Source organism: Hirundo rustica, chromosome 1 (assembly GCF_015227805.2).
Source record: "Hirundo rustica isolate bHirRus1 chromosome 1, bHirRus1.pri.v3, whole genome shotgun sequence".
NCBI lineage: Eukaryota > Metazoa > Chordata > Aves > Passeriformes > Hirundinidae > Hirundo > Hirundo rustica.
The window spans coordinates 89,305,874-89,322,179 of NC_053450.1; the positions used below are offsets into that span (position 1 = coordinate 89,305,874).

Below are 16,306 nucleotides of genomic sequence, written 5' to 3' on the forward strand. Positions count from 1 at the left end.
AAACTTTGGTACTTTCTTAGGTGGAGCGATTCCTTTGCTTAACAATGTGCCGCTAAGAGAGCGCTAAGGCTGCCCTCCTGGGGGGCTGCTTCTCCACCCTTCTCCTCTTATTTCCCCGGGTGCCCAGCCCTGATCCATCCACCGAAAGGCTTCGTTTTTCCTCCTTTATCCCTCCCTCCCCCGGGTGATCCCTCGCTTCACCGGAGGGCGAGGCATTCCCCTCTCCGTGAGGCTGGCGTGTCGGGCCTGGCGCGGTTCGCCACGCCAGCCATGTCCCCAGGCGTCCCCAGAAGCCGGGCATCCCCGTGGCTGCTTGTGCACCTGGCTGCCCCGCTGCTCACCGAAACTTCCTTTTGCCGACGGCAAAACCTGCCTCGTCGGCCTGGAAGACCCTCCCGAGGCCACCCTGCCCCCGCCCTCGACGTCGCAGGAAAATTTACTGCCTCTAGGAGCAAATGGTCCCCGCTCTCCGACGGGGAGCCGCAGTGGGCCCTCGGGGGCCCGGCCCACGTGTCGCCACGCCGGGAAGGGTGGCAAAGCCTCCCGGCTCCCGGGACTGCTCCTTCACACACACAAACATCCATATCTCCTAAACGGATTTTTTTTTTTTTTTTTTTTTTTCCTTTCCCCTTCCCCCCCTCCTCCACCATACTCCCACCCCCGATGCTCTTTTTCACCAGCGCTTTTGTCTGCCACTGGCAGGAGAGTAAATTGTTGTTTTTACTCCCATTGAGGTTCAAATGGAGCTGGCAGATTAAGCCTAGTTAATGCCCCGGAGGGGGGGTGCTGGGGATGAGGAAAAGAGGAGGGAAGGGGGTTGATGAAGGGGCCCATCGCCCCTTAGCGCCGTCCTGTCTGAACCGGGGCGGTCGGGAAAGCCTCCCACCCGGGACAGCCTCCCACCTGCGGCTGCTCGGGACTCCCGCGGGCCAAAGGCCTGACCCTTTCGCCTGCTCTCCCCAGGCCCGGGCCGGCGGAGCGCAGGGTTGCGAGGGGAGGGGGCGGTTTTCCCCTAGAGGTCCGCGCGGGGCAGCGGGAGGCGGGTCCGGGCGGCCCGGCCCCTCCGGCCAGGCGCGGCGAGGGGGGCCCCGCGGCGGCGGCGAGAAGGAGCGAGGAAGGCCGGGGCGTAAGGAGAAGTCGGGAATAGATTTCAAAGCAGATAACCCGTAAATACGATTGCGCAAGAATTGATTTCGGTAAAAGAATATAAAATCTTCTTTTGATCGCTTTTTCGCACCGGTCTGATAAAAAGATGTTAGCAGATTAGAAGCTGTAAAAACATTTTAAATTATTTTTGTTTACTTATTTTGTGCTTCCGCCTTTTTTTTTTTTTTTTTTAAGACGACTTGCTGCTACCCTAGAGAAATAATAGTAATTAAAAAAAAAAATAAAATAAGGTAGTCTAAATAAAGACTCAGTCGAGAGATTCGAAAAGTTGGGAGCAGAAAAAGAAACTAGGCTCCCACCTGGAACTGGACTATCCTGGGAAAGAAATAAATTTTTTAAAAGTCATTTTCTCTAAGAAAATCCCGTGTGCTTGAACAGGACGGTGCATCTTCCCTTTCATTAGTCGGCAAACTGCGGTCATCCGGCCCGAGCGGACGGGCATCTGGGCGCTCCGGGGTTTTTTCAAGTGTCCCCCGGTTCGTGAACCTCTGTAACTCCACACGTGCAGTTTCGCTCGTGGGTCCCGTTAGGGTCCGTGGGGCCGGCCGAGGCGCCGGCGGGGCGCGTGTTCCCCGCCTGGCCTCTTTCCCTGGTGGGTTCTACTTTTCCCTTCAGCTCATCCCGCGGGAGTGCTTTCCTCGGGCGCCCCCGGCGCGTCTGCTGCCGGGTGGGACCCGGCAGCGTTATTTTCCCAAGGGACAGGCCGGGATGGGAGCTCCTAGAGAGGTTTCAGCTCCCGCGGCACGGCCCCGATGCGCGGCGGGTCACGCCGGGGGCTGCAGGCCCTGCCCCGCGTGGGGTCCCGCCGCGTCCCGCGGGCAGCCCCAGGGCTCCGCGGCGGGCAGGCCGCCGCCAGCCCCGGGCACAGGGACGCCAGGCGGGCACACGCCGCCCTCGGCCGGCCCACGCTGCCGGGGTTGTGTCACCCACGGCGGCGGCGGCGGCGGCGGAGCAACCCTCTCCCCTCTGGACCCCGCCGGTCCGCCGCTCTCTACCTGTTGCGGTCGGGCCTGACGAGTGGCCGCGGGCAGTCCGAGCCCCGAGAGCCGCAAAACGCCCAACCCCGGCGTCAGGCTTGCCCCCAACTCCCTCCGGGCCCGTCACCTTTCTCGCTCCAGCCCTGCCTCCCGTCCCAAAATAACAATAAATCCCCCCAGGGCAGAGGGTCACCTTACCTGCCAGTCCCCCATCTTGGCAAGGATAGACATCCTGGCTGCGGGCTCCGAGTCCCCAGGTCCCTGCTGGTCATGGACTGCGAGGGCAAGCCACTCGCCTAGGACGCCTGTGGGTAAATCCTCCCCTTACCTGAGCCGGGACTCTCTCACCTGGCCATAAAGAGCTGGGTGCTCCCTGCCCGCGCCTGCGCGCTGCCTCCGCGCTGCCTGCGCGCTGCCCCCCGCCACCGCGCTCCCACCGCGCCCGCCCGGCCCCGCCGCTCCCGGGGCACCGGCGGCCGTGTCCCCTGGGAGGCTCCCGAGCGTGCCCCGGCCGTCCTGCAGCCGCCGGACCCCTGCCCGCTCGGCCGTGGTGTCGCGTCCCGGTGCTCGCCCAACCGCGGGCAGAGGGCAGCCCTGTCCGCCCGGGGCCGGGTTGGGGGCGGGAGAGCCTCCCAGACTTCGCCTTCCCCCGGGGGGGGCCGTGGAAGGTTATCTCGGGGACAAGTTGTTAAGGAGTACACGGACGTAGTAGTAGTAATAATAATAATGATAATAATAGTAATAATGATGACCACAACATCAGTAGCCCAGAAGGCAAAGCACCGGGAGGGCTGAACTAGCCCAGATGGGGGGCGGAAGCACTGCAGAGTCTAGGGAGAAACAAAGACATCCTCCCCCATTGCAGACAGCCTTTCCGGCCGGTGGTACGGGGACCAAGAGGGGGCGGGAGGCAGCGGCCGGGGTGATGCGCAGCAGGCTGGCCGGGGCCTGTCCCGCAGGGCTGCGCGGGGTGAGGGATGCTGCGCTCCCCCGGGGGCAGGTGGCCTGTGACAGCCTGTGGCTCTTGGGCCTCTCCACGTCCGTACCCCTTGTCCCCGCCCACGTTTTGTTGGGTTTTTTTTCCCCCTCGGGGATTCAAGCGCCGAATGCCCTGGAAGCTCGCCAGTGTTTCGCGCAGCCCTGATTTCACACCCCGAAAAAGTGAGGAAGCACGAACCCTACCTCGTTTCTAGGGGCAGGGCGGTGGGGGCGTGGGGAGAAGTACTTCAGCTACAGGATTCTGGGGGGGGATGGAAACAATTTCCACTTCTCAGTTGCACAGCAAGCCCTTTCACATCTCAGAGACAGGTGAATGGGGCATCATGACCCAGGTATGGGACAGTTTGAGGCTTCCTGGATGTCGGGGTCCGTTGCCACCCACCAGTGAGGCTGTGTTGGGTTGGGTCCTTGGGCTGACCCCGGTCTCCGGTAGAAGGAAGGGGATCAAACCCCCTCGCCCCACCGTAAGGGCTTGGATACAGGGACCTTATAGAAGGAGTTCCTGTCCCAGACAGGTGGGAAGAGGGAAGCAAGAGCTGACACCCGCAGCCATTGGATCCCGCCGGAACGCCGGGGCCGCGGGCGGTCGAATCGTCGGGGCTTTGCTTCTCAGCCCCCGTCCCAAGGAGCCGGGGTCGGCGGAGTCCGAGCACCCTCGGCGGAGAGCGGCGACTCCTGCGCGTCGGCGGGGCGGGGCGCGGTCAATGGGCCGTGCGAGGCGCGCTTCGCATCGCCGCTCCCAGCGCCGGCCCGCGCTGTACAGTTAGCGTCAAATTACAGCAATTAACCGGGCACCGGAATTTAATTACACTGCCCTGCCCCTTTCCCACCCCCTTCGGTCCTGGGGAGACTCCTGCTCGGGGACGACGCGAAGCGAAGACGGCCCCGTGCAAAACTGGAAAGGGATGGGGAAGATGTGCAGAGATTTCGTGGCTCCGGAACCGTGCCGCCTCTCCTTTCGCCGCTCGCTGCTCGCCCTGCCCCCTCGAGCCCTCTCCAGGGGGCGGCAATTTTAGCCCCGTAACGATTATTTAAAATGCCAGCTTTTATTACTATTTTGCGGAGAGGGGTGGGGAATTAATTCGATTTTAAGTTGGCCTTCCGCGAAACGTTCCCAGTAAACTTGAGCGCCACACTTCGCCCGGTAGGATCTTTCCCTTCTGCCTGACTCCAGCGCTCCCCACACAGGGTTAAATTTCCGGGCTCAGGACCCGGCTCCCCCAGCCCGGCTGTGCCCCGCGGCACTTGGCAGCGAGGCGGCTCGAACGCAGCCCTCCCGCGGGGCGTGAGCCGGGCTTTCGGGGCTATGGGCAGCCCCTGGCTCGCATCGGGCTCATCCATGCACTTTTTCTTAGCCTAGGGGAAGAGGGCATGGGCCGGGCGCCCAGCAGAGCCCGGGGTTGCCGGGCGATCCTTTTCCCCTCCCTGGGGCATTTGGTGACCGCACTTCGGGGCTGAATTCCACTTCCCTGGCTCGGGCGTTTAGAGGATGCCTTTTCCTGGCAGCCTTGAGGGCACACCCGGCCCGTGCAGGGGACTGAAATCGCCCCACCCTGAGCTACTGTCATCCCCGAAGTGCCGGCTCTGTCTCGCCCTGCCGCTTGCCTCCTCCCTGTGCAAAGGGAAGCTGAGGCTGAGGCACCTTCTCTCCTCAGACAAAACTGTATTCTAGCGCAAAGAAATGTCCTCGCCCCTCTGTGTCACACAGCTCGGTAGTGATTTTAGCAGGCGGCTCCGACGGAGTCATAGAGGAGCTCTGTGCTCCCTGAATTGTTTCCGATGGACGCACAAGGGGCAAAGCCCTACCCGCTTCCCTTTCCCTCCACGGGCAGCTTTCTTATGGCTAAACCCCGCCACGGATCTCTTCCTAACAAGAAAGTAGGGAAGAGCTGCTCTTGGGGGTCATTCACCTTCCCGGCGTCGAGGTTCCCCAGCCGGTCTGAGTTGCCGATCTCACCCCTGAGTGTCCCCACCAGCCTGGCTCCCAGATGCCGGACAGGTCTTTCCTCCTCCCTCCTGCCTGTTCTGCCGGCCCCCAGGGCGAGCCGCCAGAAGGTTTAGATAAATCTGGCTCCTGCTTCTCTGAGGGGAGTTTAGGCTTGGTTATTTTTCTCACTGTTGCTTTCCAGTTCTCCCTGCCTCAGTGCTGCCCGGCTGGGGAGAAGCTCAACGCGGCTGATTTCCGCCGACTCACTGACACATTAATAGCTTTTTTATTATTATTTATTTTTTTTCTTTCTCCAAAGTAATTTTTGGAAGAGGCTGGTCTGCGCACGTGGGGCCACTGTCATCTCAGGCGGCCCCAGGGTGGCGGAGGCCCCGCTCCGCGCCGTCCAGGACAGGCGCTCCGCGGTGGACGCGCGGCTGCGGGGTGGGCTCGCTCCCCGGCGGGGTCGATAGGAAACACCCCCGCCCCGTCCTCTGCCCAGGCTGAACTCCCGGCGTCGGTATTTGCGGAGGGAGAAAGGAGAGGTTCAGGTTGGTGTGGGTCCACCTCGGCTTTACGAGGCTGGGGGGAAGCGGGATGGCCGCTGTCCCGGGGATGAGGGTTGCCTTAGCTGTGGGCACAGGTCGTCTTCCCGGGCAGTCCTTATAGCAGAGAGGGGGCCAGAAAGAAAGAGGCAAAACCCGATAGGACAAAAAAACACCACAAACACCGGAAACTCTGCAAAACAAAGGAAAAAAAAAAAAAATACAGATACTCCCCGCCCTTTTTCGCTCGCACTTTGCGGTCCAACACGATTCAATTACTTTTGGGAGGCCGGTGCCGGAGAAGGGGAGGTGCTGTGTCTCGCAGGTTTTTCCTCCGGTGATTTGGGGGTTTGTGTCTTGTTTTTACGCCCTGCTTTGTGGGAGATGGGTCCCCGGGCAGAGCAGGCAGGATCCCCTGCGGCCAGTGGATCCGGCGATCCCTTCCGATGAGCGACTTGGGAAGCTGCAGGGAAGAGAGAAAAGAAAGGATGAGAGAAGAAATCCACCTGTGACTGCCTTGTCCACTGTGCTGTCTCCCAGCTGTTCAGTCTAGCTGAGTCTGGGTGTTTTTTCAAGCCCGTTTCCCACAGGAGAGAAGCTCACCGCGGGCAACAGGTCGCTTCAGCTGCTCCCGGGACCTCACGAAACCAAGTGCCCCTTTCCTGTCCTTCCTCCTCCGGCTCTCCGCGTCGCGACTTTGCTCTGGGATACTCTTTGAAGGGGGATGGGGGACGTCCCGCTTGAACAAGATGCAGAGCCGTGGCCCCTGGGCAGCCTCTGCAGAGGAGCAGGAGAAGGATGAGGATGCTGTGTCCCTGAATTACTGCACTGTGGTACCTTTCCGCGCGTCTCTGCCATTCCTCCGCACACCTCATACCCTCTCCGAGACCTCCCTTGCCCCCGGCCCGGTGTGTGAATCCCCAGAGTGTTGTCAGGAGGCTGATCAGCTGGGAAAACAGGAAATAAATACTTTTAATGAATACAAATAGCAACTTTTTTTCAATGCCAAATGACGGTGTGGGAGAGGTGCTTGAGTGCATTTTTTTGGAAGCGTGATGAAAACTTCTTTTGGAACGGGCAGAAAAAGCGAAGTTTTTTCCAAGGAGCACGTGGGTCTCACCTGCTCCTTTAATATTTATTTGCTAAACTAACTACACTAAACCAACCAAACAAGCAAAACCGGCAAGTAATCAGGAGTTAATACTGAGCACACACTGTGGTGCCAATGCAACCCAGCTACCGACGACTGGCTGGTGTTTGCACGGGCAGCCACATGGTACAAATTCCCATGCTCTAGACCTCGTAGGGAAAGGTAACAGGGACATTCTGCTTCTCCAGATACCTTTCTCAACCTAGGCCCTTACGGGCTAGCTACTGTCATTGCCATGTCCGGAAAACGAGCTCCTAAAAAGATTATCCCTATAAGTAAAACATCGGTGAGATAAAACTCTGGACTTCATGTGGTTTTTTGGATTCTCCAGGGAGTAGTTTTATGGTCTCAAGTACAAATGTGGTGACGGGTTTTTTTCTGTTAGTTATTTTGGGGGGGCTTTTTTTGTTGTTGTTGTTGTTAGTTTTGTTTTGGTTGTGTGGGGTTTTTTTGGGTTTTGTTTGTTTGTTTGTGGGTTTTTTTTGTTGCTTTTTTTTTTTTTTCCTTGCAAAGCACAATAAATCCGCGCTAGAGATACCAAGCACTTTTGTCTTTAGATAAATCTATCCACTTGTCAAGATCTGTTTAATTGTTCACTCCAATTTGGATGCTTTTTCTGTCATACATTTTATTTTCTAAACAGACTAAACCCACCCAGTTTTAAGAAAAAAAAAAATGCATTTGCAGCTTGGATATAAAATTGGAGTATTTTCTGGGCGATTCTGACTATTCACGTGTCCTTCAAAAAGCTTTTGCATTTGAAACACAGGCAACTATTTTGCCAACAACCTCATAGCTGCAGTAGATTGCAGTTTTACTGATCATGCCACCCCAAAATAATTACAAATAAGTTCTGTTTTACATTTATTTTCAAATTTTCATCAATAACATTGTCAGATGGAATCCAGAAAAGGTTATGCTGCCTAAGGTCCTTCAACAAGTCGTGTTTGATCAAAGGGTTAATGCTAATTATAAATGTTCTAGGAAGGGCTGCTTTTCTCTAGGCAAAGCTTCACTGCCTTTGTTACCCCCTTGCCCTAAAATCTACTGATGCAACTGCACATATCCTGAGTACAAAACACAGTTACGCTCCAGCATTAAGTCTCCACATGGGGAGTTTTGCTTGGATTAAGATTTCAAAACTGAGCCCATAATAAGATATGCCATAAAACCTCAAACAACCCTCCTCCCCCAGGGATATTTATCTTACACATTTAATTGCCCAGTAAAATAAATTCTGTATGTGTATACTTATATGGGAAGGATTTTGATCTGGTAATTTCAGTGTATCTTCTGATCTGTAGCAGCTTAGAATGACATCCTTGGAAACTGTGGAGAAGCAGAAACTGTGCCCTGCTAAATAATGCCTATTCAGCTGCTAAATATTTACACATAGGCAGGAATGAGCTTTCCTTGTAATGCTATCTCTTAACTCTATATTAGCATTCAAGAAGAAAAACAAGTGCAAGTCATTTAAGCATAGGCCAAATCCCTGCTTCTGCTAAAGCAAATAACAGAGCTCCACTGACTCGCATGGAGCAGAACGGGGCTCCTTCATGTTACCTCCATGTCATATTAACACTGTCATTTTTGTAATGACTTCCCTCTTACAGCACTCACTGCTGTATAATAAGCTTCAACAAACCCTCGAGAAGTGCAGTGCTATTAGTTTATCTGCTTTACAGATAAGTAAACTGATGCAAGGGGAAGATAAGGATTTTCCCCAAGGTCTTGCAGCTGGTTTGCTTGAGATCAAGGGAAGGAAAGGAAACCAAGAACAGGGACGGAACCAACCACCAGAACATGTCCCATGGCCAGAAAAGCGATATTAAGAGGAGGAGCAGGCAATTGGAAACTCCATAAAACAAGCCATTTCCAGTCTGATACCTCACTGTACTCTTTGGTGGCTAAACTTGGGCACTCACATTTGAAACTCCCAGCTTCTACAATGACATTTTGGTGTTGCATCCATCCAGGCATGACATAATATAATGGAAGCAGAATTTCATTTTCAGTGCATTGAATAAAACACCCTAATGGAGACATGTTTAGAAAACAAAGCCTGGTATTATCCACAGCAGAGTTTTAATAAAATCTACTTTGATATTTCAAAGCTAACATTGGAACTGCTGTCTGCAAGGCATACATTTTAAACTGTCAAATAATTACAATAAGACATATTACTGGAAAATGACTGTTGGGGGCTCTGACGTCCAAACCAAAATTAATTTGCACCAAAAAAAACAAAAAAAAAAAAAACAAAAAAAAAAAAAAAAAAAAAAAAAAAAAAAAACTTTTAAGGTTTTTTGTTTTGTTTTGTGTTTTTTTTTTTTTTTTAAACAAGAAACTTCCAAAGCTCTAGTCTTTAATCTAGCCCAGCTTGTATGCAGCTGCAATACATTTAGCCTTTAACACTAACTCTAGCCATTGTCCTAGGACATGTCTGCACCCCACGACACTTTATGATATTAAAAGAAATGCTGTGTGGCTACAGCAACTTGTCACTAAGATATATCACTCAGTGGAGAGCATGACAAAACCAAACAGTGAACAACATGGCTTTTTTTTTTTCCATGGCAGCTTATGCTATGGGTACAGTTGGCTTGGCTCAGTTGGGTTTACGCGGTGTTTTATACCAAAATTTCCTGCCTGCCTGACAACTATGGAGTAAAACCTCTGGAAGTGAGTGAAAGAGCAGGCACTGGATAATCCAGTGTAATCGTTCCATACAGCCGCTGAAGGAATACCAGCCCGCTATATGTACGATCTGATCGCAGTCAGGGGCTGATGAAATAGCTCTTGCGCCAGCCTCCTCCCTCTGCCAAAGGGAAACGAGGGCGCGGTTGGAGGTTATGGCTGACGAGCAGCCACATTACAGCTGTCCTGGGGATTTTCACCTTGGTGTCCATTCCAGCAGCTGCAGGCACCCCCACGCCAGGGTCAGCTCACGGAGACAGACTGACCAGACAGAGGCTTAGGCCGTCATCTTCACACCCGGGAACGCAAACAGATGGACACTGGACAAACAAACTTTTTAGTCTCCAAAGCGTGGTATTACCACACTGATACAATGGCACTTTTCCAAATTCGTCTGGGGAAAAAAAAAAAAAAAAAAAAAAAAAAAAAAAAAAAAAAAAAAAATAAAAAAAAAAAAAAAGTTTGTCCAGAACAAATTTGAGGCCGTGCTTGCAAGTGCCGTGCAAGAAGGACAAAGAGATGCACCAGCCTCCCACGGGAATCAGCGCCCCCCACAAACACCTGGGCACATCCCATCTCTCCTCAGGACTCCCCCGGGAGAGGCACAGCAGCCACCCAGCCTGTTTACACCGCTCAAGTGTAAGCGATTGCGAAGCCCCGGCGCGTTTGCAAGTGAAATCAGTGTTGAGCTGATGAGCTGCTGCTCCCTTAACGCTGCTCTCTCCGGAGCGGGAGTGAAGCCCTCTCCGGCTGCACCGACGGAGGAGCCTGCCAGGGTGAAGCGATAAAGGAAAAAAAAGCTTAAGCTTCTGCCTCTTTTCCTAAGACTTTGGCGCCCCTCTGTGTCTTCTTTTTGGGAAATTCAGCTGAAGAACAACCCCAGGCTTTTCTCTCTTTAACGCAGCACCAGAAACGCTGCCCTCGAAACTGGGAGAACTCTGCCAGGACAGCCTGGATAATGCTACCCAGTGGCCTGACTCTAATTTGAGCTGTACCATTTCCACTCCTTACCTCTCCTCCTTTAGATGCTGGAGAGTTGCCGGAACTGCTTTCTTTGGCAACTTTATCCAAAGTGATTAATGTCCTTAGAACACCACTTCCTGGAGTCAGGACATTTATCATTAGCTTTTCTACATCCCTTTATCTCCCAGTATGCCTGAAGTCTAGATTGGAAAGAGCCTTTAAAGACAATAGGTTAAAAAAAACCAAAACAAAAAACAAACAAACAAACAAAAAACCCCAACAACAAAAAAATCAAACAAAAACAACCCTCCCACCTTTGATGTATCTTAAGTTATCAAAGTGTCAGATTTACAAACTAGACAGGCAACACATACAAAATACTTATCTATACCTCTGCATCAGGGTTGCACTACAATCAATTTTTCTTCAAAGGCGAAGGAAGAGGTAGAGGAAATTTGACACAGAAATTTAGTAAAATCCTAAGACAAACTGTAAATATTTTTTTCTGTGAGGTAGTTAGCATTATTTATTCCATATCTTCAAAATAACTGTAACACTGAGGAATGGAGTCACCTAAGGGTACAAGGATGTGGCAAGCAGCTTGACACAGAGGAAGGAAATCCAGCCAGCCCAAGTTCTGGAAAGATTTACTCTCTTGGAGGTCCTGGTACAAATGGGCTCTGCAGAAATTAGTCTCATAAGTCTTTGTCCCTTTTCCTGCCTTCCAGCTGTCAGTCCTTATTTCAAAACAAGTAAGAGAAGTGCATGTCTGAGGGGTGTGGTGTTTGTTTGGGGCTATTTAGAAAACATACAGACACACACTCTGCAAAGTGTCGCTGGAAAAAATATGGCATGCAAACACAGGCAGGCTATCACTTGCCCCAGAGTCAGCATCACCTGCTTCACACTAAGCCTCTCCAACCTGGAAAAGGCCCTCCTTTCCTGACACCCGTGTGCCTACCTTTAGACAAATGACCCCAGCTGTAGGCAATGTAGATGTAGGCCTACCCTGCCAATATTTATGGGCGGGTGGTTACTCTGCCTTGGTTTCCCACCTGGAGCGATTATTACTCCTTTCACCAGCTCTTCCACTGTAACCTTCCTTGTCAGAAGTGAATCTGCTCCCTAAGGCAACCACACCAGCAGAAACTATCCCAAAAGTCATCTTACACCTGCTTCCCCACCCCGCTCTTTTTTTTTTTTTTTTTTTTTTTTTTTTTTTTTTTTTTTTTTGTGTGTGTGTGTGGTTTGGTGGGTTTTTTTTGGTTTTTTTTTCCCCTACCCTTCCTTCATGCAGTGTCAAGTTGCCCCACCAAAGTTTTTGGTAAGGCACACTGCTGAATTCAGGTAGCCTGAAGGAAAAATTAAGGCATTGCTTAATTCAGGGGACTTGTCCTGTGTTGGGACTTAGGTCATCTATCTTGGAGCCTGTTCCCCTGCTGGACACTGGTATGCCTTAACCCCTAACCTGGTTTTGCATGCTGTGGGCTGCATTTCAAAACCTAAGAACAAGCTGCTACTTAATCTTCTTTTAGACCCATTAAGGAACCCCAAGATTTGCTAACAGTCTAGTCCTTATGTGGAACCTTCCCAAGGGTAAAAGCCTTCCCCCGTGTTCCTGGGAATCCTGCTCCTGGCAACACCACCAGTGGGGTGATACTCTTTTGCTTCCCTCAGTTTTCTGCTCTCCTCTCACAGAGAAAAAAGTGGTGCTTCTTTATTTTGCAAGGCTGGCATGGTCACAAAAGGTAGTGGGTGAGTGCAAGGTCAGGCTCATCCTGGGATCTTATGAAATTGATTTCCAGTGCAGGAAAAGAGTTTCCATGTTTTTCCCCTATGACAGGGGATAAGTAGGGGATGTATCCCACTTGTGAGGGAGCGCAGCATGAGCGCTGCTCCTAAAGGCTGTAAGCTCCAAATGCCTGCACTAATGGGCAACAACTAATGTGTTGGTTTGACCAGGTTTACAGGCTGTTGATTGTGCATAAGAATTCAGAGCATGAACAAAAAATTGTCCCATAAATAGGCTGGCTGCCTTTTAAACTAAATTAGCCCCACAGTGAATGGCCTCCTCTACTGTATTACAGCATGACTGAGCCTGCATTGGGGATTGAAAGGGATTCGTGAGTCTGGTTAAGAGCAACGTTATTAAGAGTATTATTGGGGGCTGGATCAGCCCCAATAGGAATGCAGTTATTCAGAACCTTTGAGCTACAATTATGTGTGACAGAAGAAACAAAAGTGTGATGGCAAAGAGTATTTGGGCCTTTATGGCTAAGTAACTCACAAACAGACAGGGCTTAGGGCTCTGACAGACGGGCTGCGGTGAAGCTTGCTGTACTGGTTGAAGATGTTTCCATCTCCAGCCACTCACTCCAATAAAAGAGCTGGCAGAAGGGAATTGGTTCCTCAGCCTCAGTTGCTCTTGGTAGAAGCTCAGCACCTCAGGCTGTGGTTTCACACCACGGAGAGTTCAATGACAATAGCAGCCTTAAGGGATTCACACCCTCTTCGTCAGACTCTTGTCAACTTTTTGCAGACCTGCTGGACTGATTCAGCTTGTTACAGGAGAAGAAGAAAGAAAGAAAAAAAAAAATAGAGAGAGAGAGAGAAGAAAGAAAGAAAGAAAGAAAGAAAGAAAGAAAGAAAGAAAGAAAGAAAGAAAGAAAGAAAGAAAGAAAGAAAGAAAGAAAGAAAGAAAGAAAGAAAGAAAGAAAGAAAGAAAGAAAGAAAGAAAGAAAGATTACCGTTCCCTCCAAATTTAAGCAGACCAAGGCCTGAAACAGTTTATAGTCCGGTCCAACCTCTCCAGTCAGCTGAAGGCATAGGATAGGAATAGTCATCAATTTGGAAAACAGGCCCTTACCTTAAACTGCTGCCAAGGATGGCTTTTTCCTGCCCTCCTTTCATTCCTGTGCCCGGAAAGTGGTTTGCCTGCTGCTGCTTCCAGCCTCCCGGAGGACGGTAGCCTTAGTCCTTCAAGGCAACCCCTCCTGGCTGAACCGTGCCCCGCAAGCAAGGAGACAGAGGCCATGTATGATATTGGAATGGAAGAAGCGTGGATAACAGTGTTTGGAACAGCACGAAATTTTGCTGATGTTTTCACCTCCGAGTTCGTCCCAGCCGGTTTACACGCGGCAGAAAAAAACTCCCTCTTTGTAATGGGTGACTACCTACAATTTATTGGAACAGAGCTGTTGCTAAACACATGGAGTAGCGATGTATTAACACATTGTAAAAGGCTGTTTGATCACCATGGGATTCCAGATGAGCTAAACAACAGAAAATAAGCCGTGATTCACAAATGACTCATTTCAGCATTTCTCTTTGATGCAGCAGTTCAAGCAAGCCCTGTCTATGCACATTCAAATGAGTTCACTGAATAGTCATTGAGCCCAGCCATGCCGTGTTTACAGCCTTTTTTTTTTTTTTTTTTTTTTACAAAATGTACGTAGTTTTTAAATATAAAAATTGAGCAATTTGTAGCAAGCCGCGCCAGTGCACGACTCCAGTCGCTCCTGCCCACAGCCCCTTCCGACGCTTAAAAACTCGTCACCAAACCCTAGTTTCCCGTGATTCGAGCGCTCCAAGCGCGGACTCCTGAGAAATCGCGCCCCGCGGTTCGGGCATCTCCTTTCAGGCTGAAAGTTACAGCAAAGGGTGCGATGTCCCAGCGGAGCGCTCTTCCCACGGGCTCGCCAGGGCAATGCCGGCTCCTGCCTCGCCTTGTCCATACCCGGTCCCTCTGCCGGCGCTGCGAGCCGCCCCCTTCCTCCTCCTCTTCCTCCTCCTCGCCCCGCTGCGGGCCGCGATACTTTATCCAGCATTGCCATCCAGTGGCACAGGCGACAAACGACAGCGCAGCTTGAGCAGGGGAGCGGGGACCTTTGTGCGGTGTGAGCGCTGTGCCCGGCGGGAATGCGGCTCGGCAGGCGGGCCCGCGCTCGGGCAGCAGCCGGGAGGCTGGGTGGAACGAGTCACTTATTTACTATTTACGGCAACACCGCTGCTCGGTACCTGCCGGCTTCACCGGGACGTCGCGGGAAAGGCGGCGAATATTTATCACAGGCAGGGAATGGAGTACTGACTGAAAGGTTCCCTTTCAGAGAACACCTGTGAGTGGATCCTGCTTTTATTTGAAATTTTCTGTTGTGCCTTTTTTTTCCTTTTTTTTTTTTTTTTTTTTTTTTTTTTTTTTTTTTTTTTTTTGTGGTTGGTTTGTTTGTTTCCCTGGTGTAGATTCACAGCGTTTTCACAGTCACAAGTCTGCTTTATCATTCCTCTATGGATTGCAGAATCGAGTAGATAATAAATGGTCACCCTAATGCACTCCTCTAATCATATTTCTCTTTTTTTTTTTTTTTTTTTCCCCTGAGATGCTGCTAGCCAGGTTGCTCCCCCAAACCTCAAACATTACGTAACAAACACAGAAGACTGCTGGTAAAAATTATCTGTGAAAATACGGGATCATTCTTTTCCCAAGAAGGCTTGCAATATTTACACTGATCCAGTCTTGGAAACATACCGATCACTCACCTATCACTTCAGGCCATTTCTTGCTGCCTAGAGAGAAGTCCTCTTAATCAGCGGGGTTACAAAGGACCAAAGCCCAACCCAAAGGAGCCATTGACAGGCATTTTCCACCACTATTTGAATGAAAGAAAGCTGAAAACGAACTGCTTTAAATTATAACATTTATCATCAGTCCTGGTGAACTAGGGAGATCCAAGATGACTGGAGGTTAGTCGAAAACAAAAGCCATCTCCGAGGAGGGCTGGAAGGAGGATCTGAGGAAATACAGGCCTGTCAGCCTGTCCTTGGTGCTGGGAAATGTTATGGAACAGATCATCTTGGGTGCAACCACATGGCACAGACAGGACAATCAGGGAATCACGCCTAGCTGCCTTGGGTTTGTGAAAGACATGTCCTGCTCGACCAACCTGATCTCCTTTTATGACCAGGTGATTTGCCTGGTGGATGAGGGAAAGGTTGCAGGTGTTATCTACCTGGACTTCCACGGCACAATGCTGGACAGGCTGGCAGCCCACATCTTGCTTAGGGGCCCTCTTTGCGGGGTTAGAATCTGTCTGGATGGTCACCCACTGTGGTGGTGAATGGTGTTGCATCCCCTTGATGGCCATAGCGGGGTTTCTCCCAGCTCAGTGTTGGGGACAGTTCTGTTTAATATCTTTATCCATGACCTGGACAAGGGGATTGAGTGTACCCTCAGTAAATCCCGGGATGACACTAAATTCAACAGGGGTGTTGATCTGCTTAGAAGTAGGAAGGCTTTGCAGAAGATATGGACAGGCTGGATGGAAGGGTCAAGGCCAGTGGAATGAGGTTCAACATGACCAGGTGCCAGGTCTTGCACTTTGGCCACAACAGCCCCGTGCAGCTCTGCAGGATGGGGAATGGATGTCTGGAAAGTTGCCCACAGGAAAAGGACCTGGGCATGCAGTCATGAGGACATGCCTGAGCATGAGCCAGCGTGTGCCCAGGTGGCCAAGAAGGCCAAGGTCATCCTGGCCTGTATCAGGGACAGTGTGGCCAGCAGCACCCGGGCAGTGATTGTCCTGCAGGACTCAGCACTGGTGAGGCCACACCTGGAATCCTGTGCTAGGTTCTGGGCCCCTCACCACAAGGAAGACACTGAGGGGCAGGAGTTTGTCCAGAGAAGAGCAATGGGGATTAGAGTCACATGAGGAACAGCTGAGGGATCTGAGTATGTTTAGCCTGGGGAAAAGGAGGCCCAGGGGTGACCCTATCACTCTTTACAACTACCTGAAAGGAGGCTGTTCTCAGGTGGGGGTTGGCCTCTTCTCCCAGTTAACAAATGACAGATCAAGAGGATATGACCTTAACTGAAATAGGGTAGGTT

The 16,306-nt window shown here is 51.4% G+C and overlaps 1 long non-coding RNA gene across 2 annotated transcripts; it reads right to left on the bottom strand.

Annotated features, from left to right (window-relative positions):
- Positions 1–9,109: 9,109 nt before the first annotated feature.
- On the bottom strand, positions 9,110–11,407 carry LOC120756007 (uncharacterized). 2 transcript variants are annotated; one of them, XR_005701983.2, is made up of 3 exons: positions 11,387–11,407; positions 10,474–10,562; positions 9,110–9,856 (listed from the first exon to the last, which is right to left on the bottom strand). It is a non-coding gene; the product is annotated as an uncharacterized LOC120756007 (long non-coding RNA). The 2 variants fall into 2 exon arrangements; XR_005701984.2 differs by lacking the exon at positions 11,387–11,407 and adding an exon at positions 10,817–11,300.
- Between the last annotated feature and the right edge of the window lie 4,899 nt (positions 11,408–16,306).